We start from the raw sequence: 24,130 nt of genomic DNA on the forward strand, positions 1-24,130 counted from the left end.
TTTTTCAAATATTCTTTAATAATAGATTGTGTTGAAACAAATAAAAAACATATATTAATTTTAAAAGGTTTCACCTACATCTTTAATCTTGAAAACTATATAAAATAAAAAATATCAGTATTTATTAAGAATACGTTATAAACTGATCACATATTAGAATTGAAATTATATGTTATGATATTATTTCTTTATGTGATCTGTTTACTTGACCTTGGACTGAATTCTATTAATTAAACATATTTCAAGAATTGTAATGAAAAATAAAATTACTGTAGAAAGTGAATTTCCACAAGTTTTGGCAAGGTTTCTAAATTGATGGATTTGCGTCACCCAGCCTGTCTTGTCCTGGATGTGCTAATGAGCAGTCAGAGCCAATACACGAATAAAAGGAAGGAAGAGGAGGAGAAGTATTTGAGCATATTTATAGGCAATCCATAGCTCAATGACTAGACACTGAATATCTGAGAATTGCTATTATAAAATAGCATATTTTAAGAATGAGAACTTTCTCAAGTTCTTTTACTCCCAGAACAAGGACTGTAATCTTACTATATTTTTAGGATGCTTGTCTAGGGCAGACTTTTGATATAAATAAATGATGCATTAACATTATATGCAGACAGAGTGTATAAGCCAGCTGAAAACTAAATGGGGGAGAGTTGTATGTTTATACAATACAATTCCAAGGTCAGTTCACTAACTCTACTGAACATCACAGCTCAGATTTTTTTTCTTCTTTTGATATATATTCCTTTTTCTGTTAACAATGGATATCCTTTTATCAAACATTCCATAATTCTGAGTCCAGTGAGATAATTTTTTGTAATTCTTCCTTGACCCATATCTATACAGTTTTGTAAACATCTAACAGTTGTACAAAACAACGTAGTAGTCTAAAATAACTGAAACAACTGAACCTGGAACTAAAGGAAATTAGGAAATAAAAGACTCTATATAGCAGTTGAATTTTCAGTGAATAAATATTTTTGATTTACTGACTGTACACTGTTTTTTAAGGACATTGTCAGTCGTCTCTAGGTGTATTGTTTATATCTTTTGGAGATTTTAGCCACAGTGACAGAAATGTTGTCTGATGGAAATTACTCTAGGATCAAATATTTTTTAAATTAAATTTACAATCTAGTTAAAAATTACCCATGAAGAAAGCCTTTTCAACTATTAAGACATAATTGCTTTACTCTTGTTTAACTGTATACATAGAGTATCTAGTTTGAAGTTTAGAAGGTAACAGAATCTTTTTAGCTGAATGCATGTAATTTTAAAGTTACTTTTCGATAGTTTTTGCCTGTGTGTGCAGTTACTCATAAGTATTTTGTTGAATCATTCAGCAACTTGATCTCATGACAACACAGTCACCTAGATTGTTCAGGTCTCTATCTTTAGCTTATATTTGACTTCAAATTTTTTTACATTTTACATTCTAAATAGTTAATTATGTATTGATTTATTTTTAAATTCCATAGTAGCAATAGCCAGTATAGTAAAGATTGCCATTATAAATCCTTGGTTATAATTTTATCTGTCTGTTTTGCAAATAACACATCTACCCAAAATGATATAATTTCCTTTTGTGATGAAATATTAATCCACGCAGGCTAAAGGAGAGCGATAGATGGGGTCATTATCAATTTACTGTGACCTTTAAATCTCCCTCATACATCGCTACACTATGTCAATAAATAAGAAGATTTTATCTAAGTAGATCCCATCACGATTAGGTAAACATCCTCCTTTTTTTTTTTTGGAAGTTACCCTCTAAAGTCCTCATCATAAGCCATGGGGGCCTGTTAATTGGAGATCTTCAGGATTTTGTCCTGCTGCAGATAGTAGATTCTGTTCTGCATTTTCCTTATTTCCTAGGTGACAGAATAAAAGGCACACTGATTAAGTTTGGAGATTACACTAAGCTAACAGGGGTTACAAACACTTGGAAAGCTAGAACTAGAATTCAGAATGATCTTAATAAATTATATAAATCACATTTCAAAAATATGGAACAAATTCAAGGTTATATTCTGAGAAAGAAAAGCAAACTTGTCAACAGAGGGAGGAAGATTGTTTAAGCACAGATAAGACAAGAAAAAGACCATAAGCTTAAGATGAGTCCCCAGAGTGGTGCCCACCCTAAAACAAGACTACAAAGGCCAGCTGTGCTCTGCAAAAGGCACAGTTAGCTCCTTTGTGGCCAGGAATACAGAAAATTCAGATGAGGCACATCTGGAACATGCTCCGCGTCCCGGAGCCCTAGTTCAGCGAGCTGGTGAGAGCAGGCACAGAGGGTGTTGCATGTGCTCAGGGCACCTTTGAACAACTGTCCACAGAGAGAGAGTCGGTGCCAGGCCCTCTTCAAACACCATGCATTCAGGGAGTACGTGAGGACTAACAGGCACAGAGAGGTGGTAAGAGCTTGTTGGCCTTTAGCAAAGCATGCTATAAAACTCACATGATACTGGGATTTAGGGAGATAGGAAATAATCCTTTGTTATGTTTGGCATTGTATAAGCTATTATTAAACTGTTTTGTTGACTACAAGTCTCTACATTTTAAAAGGAAATAAGGAAGTGTGAAAATTGGAAAATATCTGTAGAAGAACAACAGAAATGCTTAATGGGATGTAAAATAGGTCATGTGGGGAAAGGTTACAGGAATTTGGTCGCTTAGCCAGGAAAATGGAGAGCTGAGAGATGACTTAATAACTGTCATAGTATAGAGGTTTATATTAAGAATGCTGACCAGTTCTCCATCCCTACAGAAGAAAGAACAAAAGAAAATTCAAGTAGCAAGAGAGAGCTTGCTTTTACGTTGGAAGAGATTTCTTGATTATAAAATATCATTAAGCATTGTCTAAGGCTACCAAGAGACATAATAAAGTCTTTGAAGGGGTTTAAAATGGAATGAACACCCCTCTGGTTGAAAGGCTTGAGAGTTTACCTGCTTGATTGTAGAACGGAGCCAGACAACCTCTTGAGGAATTTAACAGTTCTATCATGGTCATATATATACACACATATGTGTGTGTGTGTGTGTGTGTGTGTGTGTGTGTGATGTGTGTTTGTGTATATGTATGTATTATACATCAGAGTCATCTTCCTTTCTTTGACCTGCTTGATCATAGAACTCAGCCAGACAATCTCTTGAGGAACTTAACAGTTCTATCGTGGTTATGTAGTAGTCATTGTTATGACTACTACACATTGTAGTCATCTTCCTTTCTTATCCATCTATAAAGATAAATTTACATTATTTTTATATTTATATTAAGGCTTTATTTGACAATTTCAAGTGATGACTTTGCTTACTCTTTTCCTATCTCTAAATAAGTACACTTTTTCTCTGTTTTTTTACTCATTCAGCAATGTCTGTTGAGTGCCTGCTGTGTGCAAAGCACTATGCTCAAGGCTGTGAGTGACACAAATAACTGGACATTCATTTATTCTTCCTTCACAAACATTTACTGGGCACCTCCCTTGTGCTAGACACTATGCTACACGCTCAGAATCCAAATATTTGGGCAAAGACAGCTCTAAAGAGCTCACAGTCTAGTGAGTGAGAATGATAAGTAAACAGAATTGCAGTGTGATGTGATGAGGCCTGTGCTGAAGGTATGAGCAGGCAGCTTTGAAACACATGGACATAGTGGACACATCTAATGGAGATTGCAGTAATTTTTGGAGGTTGGGAAGGGTTTGCTCGAGGGAATGACGTCTGAACTGAATTGGGGTGTGGTGGGAAGGGAGTCCATTGTGCTCTAAAATGCCAAGAGCACTGTGCTATGAACCCATGTTTCCACCTAGCAAGATACATGAAAACATTTGTTTCATTTTATCAACTAAAATATTATTGATTCTGTCCTCTGCCCTTTCTTTGATCTTTAATAAAACAATGAAATCTGATTTACAGTCAGGTCTATTATAGGGTGACATACATGTTTCTAAATTCATCATGCTGCACAGAAAATTGTAGCTTAGGGGAAAATGGAGTTAGGGGAAACACTAAAAAATTTCATCAGGGACACAAAATTTTTAAAAGACAGGAACCTAATAAAATGGTAGCACAGTTTTACATGTGCTAGGAGTACATAATAATACTGAAATACTACATAGACGCTGCAATAAAAGTGATGGTAAGCCTTGAAAAAGACCTGGAGTTTACCTGTGGAAGTCGGAGTGAGAGGGTGAAGTTGTAGAAGGAGGTGATCTGAACTCCGACGGAGAGTTGTGACAGCAGATAGGCATGCATGTGGCTCATAACTGAGTCATAACACACAAAGCGAAATGAGAAGTTTGAGAGGTGTGCTTGCGTGTGTTTTGTAAGCTTCTCCGCAGTACAGTTCAGCTGGGTGCAGTTTTCTGTGCTCACCTAGTGTTTCTCACCGAGAACTGGCGTAAGCAAATATGAGATTTGCATTATGTTCAGATTGTTCTCCAATGTATCAATCCTGTTGGAACAAATTTGCAACTTCAAAACAAGCCTTATTGCAGAACTGGCTGTATATTGCTGCAAATTAAGGTCATAATTTTTTTTTTACTTTATCTCCTGGTATTTCTAACATAATGTATTTAGGTTCTATTTGACGTATCAGGATTCTTCGTAAATTCAGTTTTCTACTTAACTAGTGTTGATATAAGTGACTTCCATTTCTTCCAGAGCAACATTTTCCTTGCAGCTTCTCTAACAGGAAAGCATCCACCGGGAACTTGGCAAAACAGGTGAGGGCCATGCAAGTGCAAATAGTGTTTTGCAGTCTGAGCCTCCATATTGGCAGCAGTCCTTGGGGAGACGCAGGAACAAGGATAGCAGGTATTTTTTTCACTCTGGCAAGATAAATGGCCCAAACCACAAAGGACAAATCTCTAGAGGGTGGGGCTTTGGCCATGGACCAGCCTGCACAACAGGCCCACAGAGAGCGATGCCTGCAGGATCAAAGTGTTCCCTTTTAGTAGGGAGCCAGTGGGTCCAAGGAGCTGGTGTTTTCTTCCTGCTCTCCCCTTTTTGGTAGTGGGCATAGATTCCGGCCCAGGGGAAGAGGAAAACCCCACTGGAGGAAATTGTAGTTAAGGGCAGAGGAGGTAGCAGCTCGGGAGGCTGGTCAGGAAGTGTCCCTTACCGGGCCCCTGTCTCCTTTTGAAATATTTTCCCCCACAAAAATATCAAAAGGATGTTTTGCTATCTATGCAATGTGGTGGTCATTTTTTTTCACATAATTCAGGTGTTCCTACAAGAAAGGCAGCTCTTAGGTACGTCATCTAAGGTAGGGGAGAAGAAACAGTTTGGGATTTGGATTCAGGAGCAGAGAGAGTAATCACAGGCACTTCAGGGTGTTCTTGAAATGGTGGGAGTGCTCTTGTTCATGCTGAGCCCTGAGTCACAGGCCCGGAGAGAGGGGAAGGCTCCGTCTGCCAACTGACTCCCAGATTAGACAGCCCCTGTATAAAAGTTGGGAGCTGAAGGGTTAAATTACACCAGATGATAAAATTCTTACATTGCCTCAAGCAAACATTCAGCTGACAAGAATGTTATTGTATGTTCTCTCTTGAAAGCTTTAAGATATGCTTGGGTTAATTAGATTTCCAAATATGCAAATATGCCCTAGCGAGGTTTTTCTGAAATGCACCATTTTGAAATTATGTAGCATGGCATTAGTGTTCAAAATACTGAATTGTAAGACTTAGCCTGAATAGCTTACTAACATATCATATAAATTCATAATTGATCAAACCCATTTATTCCCCACTGTCCACATTATACTGTTCAAATTGGGTTAGAAAGTCTTATGGAAATTAGGTTCTCCAGCATGCTTTGGGGGAAGATCAAGGAGTAGTTTAAATTACAGCAGTAGTTCTTCAAAAAATGCCAATTCACTTGTCTGATATCAGTGTTTCCAACATGCTCAGTTTAGGGAACACGAGGCTTCTGGAGCCCTGAGACTGTAGATCACCTGAAGGAAATCAGAAGAAACTTTGATCTGAAGGGGAAAAAGTATTTTAGCAAGGGCATCTGAAATGATGCCACTCTGTTCACCTGCTTGTGCCAGTGAGTAATTTTAAGATTTCAACTTCTGAATAGTTTTTTTTAAATATTAGATTTTCGTTTAGAAACGTGTCATTTATTTGGATGTTCCATATAAGTAGTTTTTTGGTTAACCGAAATGTTTGCACTTTTTTTGTTAAAAATAATTTATCATTTTTCTTGGAAACCTTTCTAAAATGCATTATATTCATCTGTGTTTTATTAAGCAGTATATACTGAAGTATACTAAACGTAAACCAACAATTTCTGGATAACTCAGATGTGCTGTGTCCACAGGGCCCAATGAAGCGTGGAAAGCTGTTTATCCACACTTCTAATGACCTAGACCATGGAGTCGACAAACTTTTTCTGTAAATGGCCAGATAGTAAATATTTTAAGTTTGGAGGCCCATGTGGTCTCTGTTGCTGCTACTCAGCTGTGCCACTGCACTGTGAAAGCAGCCGTAGATAATATAGAGTGAATGAGCACAGCTGATTTCAAAAAAATACTTAGTCATTGAACAGGCAGTGGCTGAGTTTGATCTGTAGGCTGTGGTTTGACAGCCTCTGACCTCATCTACCATCTTTCTCAAGAAATTTTTCAGAAGTTCATTATGGTCTTTTCTTGATGTTTTGATGTTCTTGTGTCCCTTCTTTTAGCAATATCTCACCCCTGTTTATTGCTTTTGATGGGCTTTGGCCTATAAGGAAAAAAGCTAGCTTGTTAGAGTTGTACCTAAAATAAAAGTCATTAGACTCCAAGAGAGGGCAAAAAGGCTTTTGGGTAAAGAAAGTACACAGTGCATTTACTATGGCTTTGCCTTCTCGATGCTTTCTCTGAGGCCATTTTTATTTATTTCTAGGTTCTTGATCAAATCATTAACATGTAAAATAAGTTTTGTGTTGAAAGAATTTTGTTGTGATTTTGTTTTCTAACTATATACGTCAGATTCTCTAAGAAGAAATTTCTCAACTAGATTTTCATGGGCATAGTTTAGTGTGTCTCGTCCAGTGTTTTCTATGTTTATGAATAGTTTATCAAGAGTAACAGATGTGTCTACTCTAAAAGAAGAGACTAAATTGGCTCTTAGATGAGAAGAAAGTGCCCTGCCCTCACCATGATCAGTGTACTATAATATTTTATGCTTACTCTAGATGTACTTTATTCACATAACTAAACTTTGTTTCTGAGTTACTGGGAACTCTTTAATCTGCCTCATAGCTGAGTTGTGAGAGCATGGGATCTGGGTTCGAATCGTAGCTCTATCACAACTGTGTGATGTTAAGCGAGTTACTCAACTTCTCTAAGCCTATAAAATAGGGATGACAAGGGTGCCTACCTGAGAGCATCGTTGTTCTATTTCTTTGATGTTGTTGCCCTTATTATTCCTTCTCTTTTTCCTCCTCCTTTCCTCCAGTGACACTCAAATCAGTTATATGTTTAAAACTTAACATGCTATTTAAGTTATACTATCCTGTTAAGACCCTTTTTCTTTCTAGTTCATCATTGAAGCAGACAATACCTGAGATTAAAATAATTTGTCTCACATTAAAAATAGGTGGCCACAGTGATGCATGGAATATAGGAAGTGAGGATTTGTAACATAAAGAAGCTACATCCAAGTACAGAAAATGTTATTTTATCATTTTTGCTATTACATTGTTAGATGTTTAAGGTATTATCTACATCTAATTTGGGATGCATGCTTGGTAAAATAGTGAAAATTTTGTATTAAACAGGTCCTAAAATAAAGTCTGCTGGCTCTAGGAGACAATGCTAAGTTTAGCTGTCAACATTGGTCAGCAAGATCTCCCATGCCTGCACATCCAAGAAGTTCCAGAGATATAATTCTATTATTCAATTTCCTAGTTGCTGTCACCACAAGAATTTAGGAAGATCTAGCTTCCTAAGCATCAACTGTCTAACAGTGACTGTTCTAATCACTTCCCTAGAAATATCATCCACAGTCTCTTTGGTAAACACAATTTAAAACTGTGTACCAAAAAAAAAAATCATCTGAGCTCACAAGGACTCCAATAATGATATGAATAGTATAGTTGATGGAAAGTGTCTTGGTGGGTAATTAGGCAAATCACATTGGTACCCAGAGCAAGTCGCTTAATCTTTGTGGGCAAGAGTTGTCCCATCTTTAAAATAAGGAGATGGACTTTAGGTTTTACAATGACAGAATAAAAACATTTCTGTGCCCTTCTCTTGAAAATCACCCCCAAAACTAGAAAAAAGTTCAGTTGTGATTAAAGCGGATCCCCGTAGCCTGAGAACACAACTTTTGAAGCTGGAAAGTGGAGGGAAAAATAAGTGACTGGGATAATGAAAAAGTTTTGGAAATTGATAGTGGTGAAGGTTGTACAATAATGTGAGTATAATTGTTGCCACTGACTTATGCATTGAAAAATAGTTAAAATGGCAATTTTTTAATATATATTTTTCCACAGTAAAAAAAAATTCTTTTTAAAGGAATGATAACTGATTTAGTAGAGAAGAGGGAGGTCAAACAAAAATGCTTGCAGGTTGAGAGTACCAAAGAACAGCTAGCCAGTTTACCTCCCAGACAGGTCTCAGAAATTGGAGGTCAGGTAGTAACAGAAGGTGAGGGCAGTGAAAACAGAGATTGCTTAAAAATGTATATGAGTCACAGCCAGGCCTCCTAATCTCCCTTTCCCCCACATCGCCACTGTTCCTGGTCAGGTGACCTTACCACTTCCATCCAGGCAGGAGATGACGCTCTTGGGAGGATGAATCAGAGCCTCAGGACTTGGAGACTGCAGGGACTGAAGAGGATGAGGGAGCATACTGAAAACATGGGTGAAAGTCTAGTACGAAATGTGAGGCTCCAGCCTCTTCTCCTGATGAGCTCCAAAACGCAGATTGTCAGAGCTTATCCCTGTGAGCCCTCTCACCTGAGGAGTTTGTATGTAGCTGATTGTAAAATAGGGAGGCGAGGAGCCAAAGCAATGGCTGAAAGAGTTGAAAGTCATTGCCTCTGAACAGGAGGAGGGGAGCGGATGGGGATAAGTACCACCCCTCAGTTTTTAACAAGCCTTTCATTATTGTTTGATTTCTAAACTATATGCATGTAATACTTTGTTTTTTAAATGATTAAAATAAAAGATATAAAATCAGGGACGATTTTTAAGACCCCATCTTAAACTTTTGTTTGTTTTAGTCATAATTCGATCATATTGTTCTTTATATAAAATAGTTTCTAGCTTCTTGACTTTTTTTTGTAAGGGGAAAAAATTCACCATAATAGCTATTTCTAGGGAATGCTAATTGGTGTCCTCATATTTTATGTGTGGTGTATATTTGTATCTAGATATATATTCTTCTCTCTAGTGATTATATGTCTGTACACCGGACTATGTCAACTTCAGGATCACTAAATTGGTCCTAATCCAGAATGTCTAATAATATAACCTGGTCTGGGCCTAGCTTCTTTTGTAATTTTTCATATGAGGAAACTGTTTACTAAGTAATGGAATAGGGTATGTTTGAAAACATTTTTGAGGAAGAAATGTCCTATCTAATATCCAACCGCTTTGCATTTGCATAGAAAATGTGTGCTAATTTCAAAGGTTCTTATCTATACCTTAGAGAAGGTCTGGGATTTCATATTTTGCAGCATCTTTTCATCATATAGAGATATCTCATTGGCCTACGCACTAATAGGCTTATATTTTAATTTATTTTTCTGAATCTAAACAACAAGTTTATTTAACAGATGTTGTTCTAAGAGGTATTTTTCAGCAGACTACTACAGCTGATTTATGCAGTTCTTTATGTTGCTCCTATGAAAAGACCATTTTCATCTTTTGTTTTTATTTTCCAAACATACAAGGGTCACTAAACCTCTTTAGAAATTGCTTTTGAATAGTCATTCTTTGTGTGGAAAAACTACAGTATATTCCTTAAGTGAAATTCAGTCAACTACTTTTATGGTAATTGGGCTTAAAAGACCTCGGTGAAAATACCCACACAAGCTCTTAAGATCAAGGCATTTGTTTCAGCTGACTTTAGTATGTACTTACCCATTGTGCATCAAATAATGAGCAAAATAGCCAGACTTCTAATAAGCAAGTACAATATAGACAAAAGAGAACACTGATTTAAGGTCCTAGTGTCAAATGCGGTAAAACACTCTGTTTATAGCAGGTCAGGCTTGGGTTTACAATTAGCACTAATTACTGAGAAAAAAATCAAAACCCGCAGCTTTAAGGAAGGACACTTTTCACTGTAAGATCAAAGCCAGTCTCTGCAGAATAGGGAAGCCTCTGCCACTTAATTGCACTGAAGTGCTAATTGGATTGTAAGGAACTTTCATGAGTTTCTCCAATTAGCCAGCCATCCCTGACGAAATCCAAAAAGGAGATTATGAGTTCTTAGAGCTTTTGTCTACATGCTGGCCATTTGTATACCTGAGTGAATGTAGCCTTGCCTTATTTTTATGCAAATTGAGGTCTTTGGGGTCTCAGTTATTAGCTTCCTGTAAATAGCCTTGAAGGTAAAGCTGTCCATTCTATATAAAGTCTTAACTGTGTGCTAATGATAATGGGACAACATTTAATGGGAACTATCATTTTTATTAAGATTCTTCATTTAAAATATGAGAGTTAGGTGCAGCTTCTTGGCTCAAGATTGTCATCTCATGCAGTTAGGGTCTAGTTAGGATATTTGTATTACATGTGATATTTGTATTACATTTAAGTACTCTTCACTTTGGGTTAGTTTTTGAAAGGAATAATCAGTAATTTCATGGTGTTTATTCTCTAAGTAATAATTTCTATCCCTGAGAATTATTCATGGCTCTAATTGTGCTTTTCCCATACACTGCATCCCCTGTGATTTTTATTGTTGTTGTTTGATCATAGAAAGCAGCAACAAATCTGCCAGCTCGCCACATGAAAGCTCATATGACAAAGTGATCTCTTTGGGCAAAATTATCCATTTGAATAAAGAAAATGGAAACTTTTGCTTGATGCCAGGTCATCCCTACACAAAGTGAAGTAAAAAATTGACAGCTGTGCAGTGAATTCACCTGTCTATATTAAATTGGGACCATAATAAATCTTAAAAAGCTCTTACTGACATAAAAACTATTCTACTTTATTCACAGTCCTCAAACTTTGTTTATTTGGACATTTGCCTAGGTGATAAATGAGCTAGGTCTCCTTTGTACCAGAAAAGGAAGACAAATTTAAGTATTTATCCAGGATTTTTAGATGTTCTGAATTATCTGATGATTAACCTCATTAACTAGAAAAGAACCTACTTCTCACACTTTACTCTCTGATATTTAAACCCTAGAATTTCCAAATGATAAAATTGTTGATTTACGTCTCCAAAATTTGAGTATGCTAAAGATGACAGAAAGATAGTGTGTAGAGAAGTTATCTGATTTTCCATACTCCTAAAGTTATATGTTTCATGCTCAGTTTCTATATTTTATAATAAATGGAAGGATTATGATAATAATGGTACCTACTATGTATGCAATTGGTACTGTTAGGCATTTTACATACTTTATCTCTCTTACAATAACCCTCAAAGAACAAGTAGTGCTATTCTCATTTCACAGGTAAGAAAATTGAAGCTTAGAAAGGTTCAGTAGCACGGCTGTAAGTAACACAACTGCTAACTAGAGAAGCCAGGATTAAAATCCAGTTTTTTTCTGACTTCAAAGGCTTTGCTCTGAGTTCATTAAAGTTAGTAACAAATTAGATCCCGCTTCTTATGTTTAATCTTAGCACTTTGTACATTTCTTATATAGGACTTATAATTTATATCTATACGTTGTGTTTGTTTAATTTCTCGTTCCCCATTTTGAAAGCAAGAGACTATGTCTGTCTTGTTCATCAGGGCCTAATAAGAGCGCCTGGCCCACAGTAGGCCCTCAGTGACTGGGTGGATGGGTGTGCCAGGAGCAGACCCATAGACTTCGGACTCCCAAGCTAATCCTTTAAGTATTCTGGTAAAGTTCTGTAGTTTACTAAAAGATTGGGATTCTAGAATCCTAGAAATAATAATAATACTTTATTCTTTGATAGTGTGTGGTTACCTCTTCCAAATATTTTGAGTGGTTTTTTTTACTCGTTATGAATACATAGCCTTCTGTTACAAATAAAAACCTTCTGTAGAGGAGGATGGGTTTTGTACCATGAAATTATTCAGATAGCTTTTTAAAATTAGATTATAGGATGGCATTCATTGTTTAAAATAACTGTCTTCTCTATAAACTTTTATAGTTTTGCCAAATTTAGGCATATCTATGAGGACTCATATTGGTCTTGAAATTATTGAAGCCATTAAAAGAAATTTATCAACTATGTAAATTTATTGATCTTCACTTCTCTGTTCTAATTTATGAAGAAAATAATTAACTTATAATTAATCAAGTTTCTTTAAAATAAAGTGGAAAGTTGTTCATTTAAAAAAAACTGCCACTTGCTCTGTTATCTAGTTTCAAAGAAACTGGCCCATAGACATCTTCTAGAATGCATTTAAATGCAAAGTAGTGCAGCCACTATGAAAAACAGTATGGAGATTTCTCAAAAAATTAAAAACAGAAATACCATATGATTCAGTTATTCCACTACTGGGTACTTATCCAAAGAACATGAAATCAATAATTCAAAAAGGTATATACACCCCTATGTTCATTGCAGCATTATTCACGATAGCTAAGACGTGGAAGCAACCCAAGTGCCCATCCATGGATGAATGAATAAAGAAGATGTAGTGTGTACATATGTAGTATGTATATATATACACACACAATGGAATACTACTCAGCCATAAAAAAGATAAAATTGCCATTTGTGACAACATTGATGGACCTTGAGGGTATTAAACTGAGTGATATAAGTCAGACAGAGAAAGACAAATACCATATGATTTCACTCATATGTGGAAGATAAACAAATACATAGATGTGGAGAATAGATTAGTGGTTACCAGAGCAGAGCAGAGAGGACTGGGAAGGGTGAAAGGGGTAAAGGGGCACATATGTATAGTGATGGATAAAAACTGGACTATTGGTGGTGAACACAATGCAGTCTATACAGAAACTGATATATAATAATGTACACCTGAAATGACAAAATGTTATAAACCAATATGACCTCAAAATAATTTAAAAAATAAAATGCAGTAAAGAATGTAAGAAACAAATGAAAAACCCCATTTGGCATGCAAGGTGATGGTCTTTCAAATTTTGCACGTAAATGGTATTTCTTATCCTAATAATATATATTCCTCATACCAATATCAAAGGGCATGTGTCGTATGTATATAGGAGGCCTTACAGAGTGGATGGTCAATAATGGGTAGCTATTTATATAGCGGAATGTTAGTAGTCACAGTGAAAACATGAGTTATTAAATAATCTCGTCAATGAAGTTTTGCCCTACATAAAAAGTTTCGTACTATAAATCCTAACTTTTGTATATAATATATATATTAGATATTTTTAAACTTTTCTGTAAAATACGCATAACCAAACTTTCCACACTGACCATTGTTAAGCGTGTGACTCAGTGGCATTAAGTACATTCACAGCGTCATACAGCTGTCGTCCCTGTCCATTTTCAGAACCTTCTAAACAGAAACTCTGTATATATTTTATTTTAAATTTTAAATTTTTATCCACTTTTAAAGAATTAGACAACAAAAATATATTTAACAGATCAAGAGTCAACTTTTATGTTCTCCTTTTTTATTCCAAAGACATTTCACTCTCTTATGAGTCACATTTACTATAAGGAATTAACAAATAAAAGTTAACATTATAAAAATCTTGACTTTTTTCTTCCCCAGATTCCGAGAACCCGTCTCCTACCCTTTGTTCCCTCTTATCCATTCCCACGTACATATACCCCAACCCATAATCACTTGAAATCAAAAACTTTAGCTGAGAAAACTGTGCACCTGAAATTGGCTTTCTCACATCCAAATGAACATATTCTCAAGCCAGGTTTCTTTTGAGGAATAAATATCAGGAAAAACAGTTTATATTAGTCCCATTTTATCCACATTGCACCAGATTTTGACTGATTTTTTTTATCCATGAGTTTGAATCATCTATGACTATTTCCCCTGTCCTTGGTCCACTCTTGGTGCTCACTTCCCACCGCCATTACCTTGGTTAATCAGAAGTTGACAGCCCTTGAAGTTCCCCTGTCTCTGCTTCTTGCGTGTATTGCTTATTCTACCTTAAGTGTCTCTCCCTGACTTGGACTCCCACTTCTTCGAAGCCAGGCTGGTTCTTAATATTGCTCGTGTTCGGCTCAGACTTCACTTTGAGACATTCCTTGTGTTCAAGGAAACCTCTGGCACCCAGCCTACCGGCCTGTACTCTGTACTCACATAACTCTCTGTGCATAGCCTTTGGTAACCTACACACACTATACTGAGAATAAATACTTTACGTCCTTCTTTCCTCAGACTGGGAACTCCCTAAGGTTTGGCATTGTGACTTATAAATATTTGTATCCCTATTTCCTAGGATGGTACCTGGCACAGAGGAGGAAAGTACAATAGATTACTATATTTATATTTTTCGTCTATCAGAAACCTTTGCGTGTTACTCTTAAGAAGAGACTAGATGAACGAGCAACTGTGCATATCGGAAGACTTAGTGAAGGAGAAGCTGAGTCCCAGAACCATAGATAAATGAGTGAGCGCTGGCCCACAGGAAAAGCAAGGTAGCCAGAGGAGCAAAAATAAAAAAGAATTGAGAGCCAGCAGGAACCACAAAGTTCTCCAAATTTGCCTTCTGCCCATATCATTCCTGGTCTTGATTAATCTGAATATCAGTTTCCACAACAGAATAAGGCCCTGGGACTTGTGTGTCACGTGAGAAGGAAGGCATACAGATTAATTTTAATCATTGAGAACAGATCTACTGAAACATTCCCTGCAGTAAGTATGGATTTTATTACAAAGTGCTGAATAAACCTCCCAGAGCTTTTCTTGTCTTTGTGAGACCATGTTAGTTCCAAAGAAAAAAAAATAAGTATAAAAGAAACAGGGAACTCAGAGAGTATTTCTAGCCACAACTTTAGCAAACCACTCTAAACTCTATTCTGTCAATCAAGACCACGTTGGAAAGGACCTGAGACTGATTTTCATAGTAACAAACAGCACACATAGTCCCTATGTTATAAGAACCATTATAACAAAACTTTGTACATTGAGGATGTGAATTTTTTTGCATAATAAAAGCTACTCCTATGAAAATATACGATGGAGTGATTAACATGCTTTTCTCAATGTGACCATTGAAATGTACCAAGCAAATAAACTACTGAACTTGATGAGTGAATGTAAGGGCGTATAACGTTGGTTAGAACCAGGTGAAAGGCAGGTGAGGCACATCACAAAATTTAGACATAAGTAAAATCCACCTGGGTAATAAACAGTTGCCTATGTGCATGCGAGAGTGTGTATGTGTGAGATTATACAGCAGCCATGTATATTAAGTAATGATCATGACTCAAAACACTTTCATTTTCTGTGTTACTGAATAAAAGTAAGTTGAAAATACATGAAGTTCTTCTAAATGATTCCCAAACACTCCTCTTTATCCAAACTGGTTTGTACTCTCTGATAGATCTGGGGTTCTGCAATTGATAATTTCACCCGTCAGCATCCCTAAACTAAGGTTAGTGACCAGCCCTAAATGCAGAGGGTCCCCAACCTAGGAGGAGAGTAATTCTGTGGCCCAAGCACTCATCAGAAATATCACGCGGTATTGTGCATGTAAGAGAAGGCCCTTTGATGTAAGCACCAAGGCTGTTACCATGGAGACCACATGATTCAAGTCACTTCCTGATGCTAAAGCACCTGGTCTTCATGTTTCCGCTAATTTCCACAGAACCTTGACCATGCTTGCCATTTTAAACTCTAGTATGACAGAATTTGTTTTAAGAAAATGTCTGATGTCCCCATCATTCATAAAACTGAAGATGCAAAATTTTGAAAGATGTGCAATAATCCTTATAAAATTTGGAACTTCAGGCAATTTTTCCTTCCTTTTCTTATTTCTTAGCATGATGACAGATATATTTCTCATGTAATTTTGAATGTTAATCTTTTAATTTAGATACTGGAAAGCATAGGCCTGTCTAATGTAAGGAAAATGGGCCACAGGGTGTTACCTGGCCACCACATTATCTGAAAGAGACAAAGACTAAAAGAGGAGACTGTTGTTTAGGTGCATTCTAGGAGCACCCATAGGAGTGTTGATTTTAGAGCCCTTGCACCATTCCTCTAAGAATTGGGGCCAGAGCTTCCATTAGATTTGTGTTTTACACAGGCTACTGATGAACGAGTCATGGCTTGGGCGTGAGCAGCTGTTAAGCGGGATGTGCAGAGGGTGGGGCAGGGATGCTGATAACTTCATTTGGGGATAAGAAAGGAGCTTTAATGATAAATTTTTCGAGGTGTACAAAATACAAACATCATATTTTTAGATAAAATAAAGAACATGTGGTTTCTTGTAAATTTTCTTTCTGATCTGTCAAGTTGTTTTTATTGAACTCTAGTTGTGTAAAATTGATTTGAAATAAAGTTAAAGAGGAAATGGATGATTTATAAAAAAAAAAGCAAGGCCATAGGGACAGAGGAGCACATAATAAGTATCTCTGTATTAGACAGCTAAGTCATTTGTGTTTTGGTGCTTTTTAAGGACAAGTTAACTTGTGGCTGGCATAACTATAGAGGAATAAATAATTCAGGCTTTTCTTCCTTGAAAAAAGGAAATAGGAAAAGGATATGAGATGTTGATTCTCAAATTTTGAGCTGGCTGAAGTGCAGATCACTCTGAGGTCCATACAGTATATCTTTAGTTCTGAGAGTAAATCTTTTGAATTAGCCAATAGGAGTCTTAAAGCTAAATAAGAGGAAACATTGATGGCCGATAAAGGGAAAGGAGATGTTTAAACTTATGAAAAAATAAAGGAACAGTTCTCTATCTATATGCTGAGAGCAACTAACAGAAAACAGAATCTGGGCTGTCTTTTCTCCTTCTATTTTTATTCATGATTCACATTTTTTCAACCACTCCATTTCTGCATACCATAGTTGACTCATAATCATGAGGGAGATAATTATGCTCTCCACCTGAATTACACAGCCTTTGTACTATTTCAGCCTGGATCTTTTCTCTACCACGTCAGCAGTTAAGAATTTATCATGTGGATACGGGGCCTCATGCCCTGCACAGGATGCCTAGGTCACAAACTGCTGTTTGAGGATACAGTCCATATGTTAATATCCATCACCCCATAGAATCGAGTAGGTCATCTTAAAACTACTCAGTGAAAATGAGAAATGGGTGTTCATTTTTTAACATTTTTGTTTTTTTCCTCAATCCAGCTGAGTCACCAGGAAGTTTCTACCACAATTATATTTTAAATATTTGCAAACTATGTGCTCTGTAGTCAAAATACAATCAAAAGTGCTTACTTTTGTTATATGTGTATAGAAGTGTGTGCTTATGCTGTGTTTGGGTATCCAAAGCAGCTTAATTTGTACCTGAGTTGATGTGGGCAGAGAGCTTATACAGTTATGTTAGATGGAGAAAGGGAATGTGCCCTAATTTGGGGAATCAGATATCATCAATGAAGTAAAATCTGTAGGAAGCTCTGAAAGATGACATGTAACTTTTTCTTCACTATTATCAGTTTTAAGTATAGTACTTTTTAAGTAATGTATTTCTAAATGAATATTCTAAATAGAAATGAAAGATTCTCTTTCTCCTGAGTGGTTTTTTTGTAGTTTGGCCCGAAACCATTTTTTCTAACCAATGAAAAAATCTTGTTTCCTTTCTCTCTTTTCCAGTGTTAGAACTGTTTGTTAGCGTGTTACTTCCTGATCACACTAATTGGCTGAGGGTAGTGGAACAGTCGGTGGAACCAGATGTTGTTTACGCCCGCTCTTCCTGGGTCTCTGTCGCCATTATCCTCACCTGGTTGCTTATGAAGCCAATGCCCTTTGTCCTCCTAGCTGTATACTTCTGGTATAAGAATTCTTAATCAGTGACACTAGAAGGTTGAGAAAGCACAAAGGAAATAAAAGAATAATCAAGAACTGACTATATTAAGCAAAGCAGTGAAACCATGTAAATTTAAAATTAAAGGAATCACCCTCACAGTTCTGAAGGTGTCAAATTATGTCCTAATTTTAAATGTGAGATCTATGCAAATTAACTTGCTATCTTCCCAACACCGTTGGTGCCTGGATTTGAGCACAGTGGAAATTCAAAAATTTACCTTTGTTTTGGAACCATTTCTTTTCAGTGCTTTTCTTAACTTTTCCCTAAACTACCCAATGAGCAATCTCTCCTCTGCCCACACCCCCAAAATTAATTTTGTGAAGTATTAGTAAAACTTCTCATGGTTTCATCAGATCGCCTTGTCTTGGGGAGTTAGGAGCACACCACCCCAGAAGTTTCCTTTATTGGCTGCTGTTTTGAGGTACATTCTGTGTACCAGCTGCAGAACAAGTTAATTGTCACTATGGGGATTGAACTAATAATGCTATCTTTGAGAGCCTCCTGTGTGCCAGACTCTTAACATAAATTTTCTTTAACCCCAAAAGCATCTCTATGAGGTATTAAAATCCTTATTTTCACAATGAGGAACCCATATTTCAGAGAGTTGAAATAATTTGCCCAAAGCTAGATTGTAAAGGGAAGAAAAAGAGTTGGAGCTGGTCTATGTGACCTCTGACCACCACCACTTATGCCTTTGGAAGGAAAGCTGGAGATTACCAGCACCGTGCTGTACACAAGTGAAGTGGCTGACCAAGTCCTTCTCCAGCAGTGGTTCTGAAACCTTATTGTGCAAAATAATCACATGGGGAGCAGAGTTAAATTGCAGATTCTTTGCCATACCTGCAGAGATTCCAGGAATCTGAATTTTTTACAAATACCCCAGGTAATTCTGAAGCAGATTTCTACTTTGAGAATCACTTTTCTAAAGGTAGTGTTAATAAAATTCTCTCTCTCTCAATCCATTCATCCATCCATCGTGCGTGTGTGTGTGTGTGTATTGGAAGAGTTTCCATAATAATTTTTACTTGAGGGAAAAAGAAATTAACTTCTCTTGCCATATGATAGTTAAGTTTTTGATAGTTTTAATGTCAACCCCTTTACAATCTAAACATTCCTTCTCTGTCCTCTTTCTTCCTCCCAAGCAAGCTGAAGGGTTGGTTTTGCTTTCTTCAGGTTAATTCAAGAGGTCATTGATTTTTGAGATAAGTCATTTCAAGTATTGCTAAAGATCTTTTCATTTTGATAGTATCAGAATTTTATTTAAGATTGATATCTATCAGTGTTTTGAGGAACTTTTTTTTGACACTGTTAGCCATAGACATTGATTTTAATTAGTGGACACAACTTATTTTAAAAGATCTTTGGGAGGTGGGCTATTCGGAAACCAGATATGAGAGTAGGCTACCTTGAGAATCTTATGTATCTGAAATAATAATGAATTGGGGAAAAATAGGTGTAGCAACAGTTTTTTAGTTAGAAGACAAATTTTTAATTTAAAAAATTAGTTTTCCATAAGCCAGTGCGTTTTTCATGGAGAAAGACTGTTGGTGACACTTACTAAAGTGCTGCAACATTTTGCTAATTTAAAAAAGGTCTGCCTCAGATCGATTGTGACCTTATCAATAGGATGGTCTCATTCATCTCCTTGGGAGACTCTTGTCACACGGAGCTGCAATAGCTGTGAGCTGCGGCTACTCTGATTGCAAAATCAACATTAAAGAGGGTTTCAGAATCAGTTTGTGGTAAAGTGAAGCATCTCTGTGATCCTCTTAGTTATTAGTTTTTAAAAAGTGAAACATCTTTGTAATCTTTCTTAATTATTTGTTTCAAAAAAATCATAAACTCATGTTCCTGATATTATTTACTCTCATATTTTATTCTTAAGACTAAGAGCTGTTTAGGTGAGAGAGAGAATGATTTTGTATGTGTACCGAATTTGTGGTTCTTTTGGACCAGAACTTCCTCCTCCTTAATGCATTAATTTTGTTCATGTAAATTATTATATTATTTGTTGGAAACAATTTTTGAATGTCAACAAATATAATACAAATGAAATTCCTTATAGTTTACTAGTTTTCAGTATTTGCTTCTAAGAAATTGTTTTATAATTTAAAAAAATAATTTTATTTCATTGATGTTGGGTAAAATTTAGAGATACAATTTTCAAAATGCATTACATGTTCCATACTTAATGTATGTAAGGTATGTGAGTATATTATTGGGATTTAATTTCTGTGTGGCTTTTGGAGTAATTCTCTGGGTCTAAAGTAGCATTTTGTTTCATATTAGTAATTGTGCAATCTATAGTTCCTTGGGCCTAATTTTATAGGTAATAAAACTGAGAAAGTCAGTTTTCTTATAATTAACTTTCTTCTATTTCTTTTTTGCTTTTCACATTTATTAATTTTGTCCTAACCATTTCAGCTTTCTAATATTAGTTTATCTCAATTTTCTTTCACTTCTAGTCATCTGTAATCAAAACCATTTTCTCTCCATCTGCTATCTTTTCATTCATCTCTCCTTTTAAAATCTGTTTCCTCTCCTGTAGACTCATGAATATGCCATGGTATGTCAACTTTCTTTGACTAATTAGGAAGGAGAAAAGAATTCTTTACTTTTGAGATTGTCATTCTCCCTGTGTACCAGTCTGAACAATTAAAATCAGTTGTCTTTGCCTACTAATGATTCCCCAAGTTAGATGTGGGAAACTGAAATAGGATGTTTTCCTTCTGAGGACCCCTGCACTCTGAAACAGTGCACCCCCCATCACCCTACAGGCCCATTGACTGCTGTTCAGTGCATAGTTTAGCCTACTTTTGGAACTGATCTTTGCTAATGAGATAGCACTGACCTCTTAAAGATGTTGCTATTTCATAGACTTATTTTTGTGTATTTCAAATATGTGTCAGGAAAAATATTTATTTAAATGGCCCCATTTTAGTAATATCCATAATACTTGATAGAGTTATTTTATATCCATTTTATTTTGTGCATAACTATTATTTACCATTCTTCTCACTTGGAAATATTGTATTAAATAAGATGCTCTTCTAAGAGGAATATTTATTCAGAACTCAATTTTCTTGTTTTAATATTGAAAACTATCAAAATATTTATAAGCATCTTATTCATGTTTTATACATACGTCAGCCAATAACAAGTTACAAAGAAATATGATTCAAAACAATGAGAATTTATTGAGTACCTACTATATGCATAAACTTTTCAACATCTTATGAGAAATACAAAAAATTTAAAGTTTGGTAATTAGTGACACAGTAAGTTATATGATTAAGTATCAGAATAATTGTTGGACGCAATCAATACTCTGTGATTTAAGAGGAAGGAGAAATCAATATGAATTGATGATCTTGGGAAGCTTTATTGAAGAGCTGGTATTTGCCCTTGTCCTTGAAGGATGAGTATATTTCTATGTACTTTCCATACCAAAGACCTCCTATTGAATATATTTAGAAGATAAAAGAAAGGAGTCAAAGATAATGTTAAGATTTAATGCTAGGGTAAGCTGAGAATGAGATGTCATTAGTGAAAAAAGATGTCATAGAAGCTGGCTTGAGAGAGAAGATGAAGAATCTGGTTTTGAACATTTGAGGTGTGATGTCTAGTAAGAAGATAGAGATACAAGAGACCAAATGAGACACGAGGGCTAGAAATGGAAGCAGTATTGCACACTAGAGAGCAGACAACTAGAACTGCAGAGACCCATGTTTTGGTGCCCTCCCTGACACCAAGTAGGTGGGTGAATTTAGTCAAGTGACTTCGCGGCTTCCAGCTTCCATTTCCATATATTTATAATGAGAGTCCTGAGATTCCTTGCATTTTAACACCCTATAAAGGAACATTGTAGAGTTCTCCATGCATAAGTAATAGTTAAATCCATGAAAGTACATCTGACCTCTGAAAAAGAATAATGTTAAAGGAGCAGGGCTGAGCCTGGAGGAACGGTGCAGTTTCGATTTGGAAGAAGACAAAGTAGAAGGGAACGTGTTGTCATGGGGCAAATGTTAGTGTTAAGGAGAAGAGACAACCAGCATGTGAGACAACAGAGGGCATAATCGCAGTAAGCAAGAGGAAAAAGTGAAAGAGTGATAGTTCAATCTCCTGACTTTCCATCCAGCTTTTGTGTCTGACAAGATGGGTGTTGTGCTGTGGCACTGGAGTGGTGTTTCTCAGAAGATTGTAATCACAAATCACAAGTTACACATACGGATTTCACCTTGTTGTATGCATTGAATATTCATATATGATGCCTCAGGAAAGTCAAATTAACTCACTGCCTGTTCTAAGCTGGACTTCTTTAGGCTGAATCACAGTCACATACGCAATGTAGTTTAGTCAGAATATGTGAATGTTTTAACATACTATTTATTCCATTTAAGTGATTCAAATAACCTTGCTTTAATCTCTGATTACTTATTCCAGGTCTGTATTTTGGAAATGCATCAATATTTGAGACAGAATCACTGAAAACATCATTTGATTATCTAGGCTATTTGATGATATATTAAAATAACACAAATATATTTGTGAGCCCAAAGTTTGACACATATCAGAAAACCGTAATATGAAGAGGTTCTCATAGGCCTAACAGTACTTTCTGTCTAATTTAACCCTTCAGTAAGAAACAATTATATTTAAATACTCATCATTTCTGACCAACTCTGTGACTGGATTCTACAAATAAATAATAAGGTTTATCCCCAGAGATAATACTAAGATAGTTTCAATAATGCTAGAGGCAGATGTGGAAAATTGCCAACACCTAAAATATCTACTTTAATTTCAAGACTATTAGTAATGCAAAATATCTCATTTTTATCCTATTAAAAGAGATAAAACCTTAGAAAGGTCATTATAGAAGAATGCAAAGAGTAAATGTAGAAATGTTTGAAAGAGGAGCCATAAATGTTTTATGTAAATTGGCAGATATGTTCATTCTTAAACCAATGACTAAAAGTAAAAAAGGAGTTGTTTTTTTAAACGTGTGTGTATTTCTATCCTTGAGGTTCTACAAGTGTTAAAATAGTCAAGATTTTAAGAAACTTGTTGAGCTAAAATGAGGCAAGAAATACTAATTCTAATTAGTATTTACTCTCGTGAGAATTTACTGTTTTGGGACAGATTTGTTTTTGAACCACTGTAAGAAAAATGCTAAAAAGCCAATTAATTTTTTTTAACTACTTCGAACAAATAAAGGTTATTTTTATTCACCTCATACAGTGCTATGCAGACAACTTTTGTTGTCCCCTTTGATCTATGAAAAATAACTGTCTTGGACTTTTCCTCTATCTTCACTTACCTCGTACTTCCTAGGCAGCGTCCATCATTCAGTCAGTCAAGCAGGTAGGGTCATTGCCTTTCACTGTACTGTTCACCAGGCAGTACCAGGCTGCCAGTGCCCGCCAGAGTGGGTGTTCCCCCCAAGCATCAGCTGAAGGCCCTGTTCTCACAGAATCTGCAGGTAGTTTTCTCTCTTAACTCCAAGGTGACTGTTGCCAAAGCAAGGTCTCACTCTGACACTACCAAGTATTTTCCAAGTCATCTAGAATTCTCTCAGCGGGAAAATAGGGAAGAAATGCTACACAGGAATAAAGCAGGAATCTTACTTATATGCACTGACAATGTGTTTGTGCAGTGTGAGTCAGAACTCTCAGGCCCAACCAGCCCCTGTGACCCGCTGCCTGGTCAGTCCATTATGACAACGGCATCAGCAACTCTGCTCAGTTCACCACATGATGACTGTCTTTCCAGTGTGTGCCTGCCATTTATTAGGACATTAGTGGCCGGCCATCCTCCAGATGCCCAGCCGTGACTATCACACAAAGAAAACATTAGCTTTCTTGGATGTTGCTATTATAATTCGAAAATTAGTTTTGCCTTCATGGCTGCATCACATTTGGAATCTCTCTTTGATGTTGTTATTAGTTTGGGCTCATGGTGCTCATAACTGTCACACATTAATCACATCCATCATGTGATTCTTAATTTGCTCTATTATGACAAAT

General features: G+C 36.2%; 1 protein-coding gene and 1 long non-coding RNA gene across 2 annotated transcripts in view; one reads left to right on the top strand and one right to left on the bottom strand.

Annotated features, from left to right (window-relative positions):
• On the bottom strand, nt 1-23,801 carry LOC139075136 (uncharacterized). The gene is made up of 4 exons (XR_011525233.1): nt 23,425-23,801; nt 18,018-18,093; nt 4,174-4,459; nt 1-1,877 (listed from the first exon to the last, which is right to left on the bottom strand). It is a non-coding gene; the product is annotated as an uncharacterized lncRNA (long non-coding RNA).
• Nucleotides 1-24,130, top strand: part of FBXL17 (F-box and leucine rich repeat protein 17) — a 464,109-nt gene that overhangs the window by 350,434 nt on the left and 89,545 nt on the right. The window lies entirely within an intron of this gene.

Source organism: Equus przewalskii, chromosome 13 (assembly GCF_037783145.1).
Source record: "Equus przewalskii isolate Varuska chromosome 13, EquPr2, whole genome shotgun sequence".
NCBI lineage: Eukaryota > Metazoa > Chordata > Mammalia > Perissodactyla > Equidae > Equus > Equus przewalskii.